This window comes from Nematolebias whitei, chromosome 22, assembly GCF_014905685.2.
Source record: "Nematolebias whitei isolate Nwh7 chromosome 22, NemWhi1, whole genome shotgun sequence".
In the NCBI taxonomy this organism is placed as follows: domain Eukaryota; kingdom Metazoa; phylum Chordata; class Actinopteri; order Cyprinodontiformes; family Rivulidae; genus Nematolebias; species Nematolebias whitei.
In genome coordinates this window covers 13,267,436-13,270,003 of record NC_056519.1, presented here as the reverse complement: position 1 = coordinate 13,270,003, position 2,568 = coordinate 13,267,436, and the positions used below count along the sequence as shown (strand labels likewise).

Here is a 2,568-nt window from a genome sequence, read left to right as displayed (position 1 = left end):
TGTGTGTGTGTGTGTGTGTGTGTGTGTGTGTGTGTGTGTGTGTGTGTATGTTTGTGTGTGTCATGCGTGTGACCTTGATGGGAGGCAAAACATGCAGTACCACAAACGGCTGATAAACAGGCATGCCATCATTTAAATGTCGACATTGTTCAAACCTAAACTGAAACGTGTCAGATCAGCGTAAACAAGTATCATATCATAACTTGTGTTCTGATACACAACATTGAAATGTTAAGTTAAAAATGGATCCTTACTCCTAACATTAATATTCAGACATTGCTGATATTGTTATTGTCTGTTAGGCTAAGCAGCTCACACCACCTTCAAGGGCAAAAGAGCATTAATGGTTTTACCAGTGTGTGTGTGTGTGTGTGTGTGTTTGTGTGTAGCATTAAATAAATATCTCATGAATCATAGGATGAGTTTTGGTAAAACTCACAAAAAGAATGACTGTATATAAATTTAATTAATACTGACTTCACATGTCTATTGAAGATGGCCGCCTCAGTCGTGACCTTCAAAAACACACGAGTGGCTATAACTCAGTCAGTGTTTACAGATAATGAGCTAAAATTTGGTGAGGTAGCAGCTGAAACGGATCCTCAACTCAAACTGAGCACAGTCTAAACAATATAGTTGCTTAAAACTTTGACATTAACTATTGGAATCAGCCTTGTTTGTCTGTTAGCAAAATTTCACATGATCAACCGGTTTCATTTTAATAAACCTTTAAGGTCATAAGCATTGGATTTACATCTACAATTGATTACTGCTACATTTCAAGATGGCTGCCACAGAAAATGCAGATGTGGTTATAAATCGGACAGTTTTACAGAAAGTGTGCTGGAATTGGGTGTGGTAGTAACTGAGAGTCATTCATCGCGCTGACCATGACAGCTCATGATAGTTTTTCAAGGATTATTTCTCAACATAAGATAACCAAAATCAAAAACTCTGGCAAGAAATGCAGAGGCTTTACTTTATGATAAATGTTAAATATTTATTATTTTTTAAATATTAAATATATATTTTACAGTATGTTTTTAATTCACAAGTTATTATTTGCCATATTTAATATTTACCATGTAACTAAAGTTTGCATCTAATTAACAACTGGACTGGAAATTAATTTTCCTTCTTTCGTTTAGTTCTGTAAAGACAATCTTTGCTAATTGTTTTCTCCTTTTTTGTTCATTTTGGTTTTATATTGGGAAACATTTAAAAGAAAAGTGCGTGCACGAGCGCCTGAAGATGCTATGAGATGATTCACAAGCAGCTGTTAACATTGTCCTGTCTCAGACACTGCGAGGGGCAAGTATTTTTATGTGGAATATCATATTTTTCAGATTATAAGGTGCATTAAGCAAAACAAAACAGTCAGATAAGTCAAACTTTATTAACTCATTCACAATAAAATCAGTTTGAGGTCAGTAAGCACAACCAGAATTAATGGTGCACCAGATTATAAGGTTCATTGTTGATTTTTGAGAAAATTAAAGTATTTTAAGTGTGCCTTATAGTCCGAAAAATACAGTAAGTTGCTCCACCTCAAGGAGTTTAACTTGTTTTGAGATTTCTGTTGACATCGTGAGCTCTCCTCCTTTTTTCTGGCTCCTGCAAAACAGCTGCCTGAACCAAATCCCCCACCAAACAAACAAAATGATTAAAAAAAAAAACGAGTTTAGTAAAAATTGTGATTGGAGGGGAAAAAGGTAGATTTATTCTGCTGTTTATTTAGCGCGTCCACAGTGAGCAGAATTCAGAAAGAGCCAGCCTGAGGCTTTATAATCAATACTGTGCAGGCAGCTTGTTTATCAACAAAACAACAAGGTCAACAGAGGAGGAGCTGAATCAAAGCTAAAGGAATTAGGTCTTTATTGTCAAGTGGTGTGAAAATAATCAATAATTAATAAATCCATCCGAGATCTACTTTCTTCGCATTAAGTCTGCACTTTTTTCCAATGACATCCAAACATGAATCTGGAGCATGCTCAAATATAAAAAAACAAATTTATGTACAATATTTAGATTTTAAAAGCTTGCAGTGAATGTTTGCTTTTCAAGTAACAGGTGAGCAATCCTGATGGAAGTGAAAGCCTTGTCTGGCACAGTCTGATGCACTTCTAGAAAAAATAACTCAAATATTGGACTTTAATTGTGTGAACGCTGTTTGTCTGGTTAGAGTTGCTTCAACACCTTTTTATTCCCCCCCCCCCCCCCCCCGAGTCAAATTATTTCAAAACAATATTTCAATCAGCCATATATGTCAAAACTTTTGACTCAGTCAGGAGCAGTGTGCTTTGACTTAATCGTAACTTTAATAAGATTTTATTTTTTTTTTTTTTTTACATTATTTATGAAAGTTTTAGAAATACTCCGAGAGCTCATCACTTCTTTGACAAACATTGTTCTCTGAAATCTTGCTCTTATTTTACTTTGTATTTTCTAATGCTCCTTTTAGCTTCTAGCTATTGTTATTTTATCTTCAGCTATTAGCTACTGTTTTTGGCCATTTTAGATTTGAGTTAAAATTGTTTTAGCGACAGGGATTTGCTAAATTAAGCATTT

At 34.7% G+C, this 2,568-nt stretch overlaps 1 protein-coding gene across 2 annotated transcripts in view; it reads right to left on the bottom strand.

Moving 5' to 3' along the window:
• iqsec3a (IQ motif and Sec7 domain ArfGEF 3a) overlaps nt 1–2,568 on the bottom strand; it is a 104,277-nt gene that overhangs the window by 99,991 nt on the left and 1,718 nt on the right. The window lies entirely within an intron of this gene.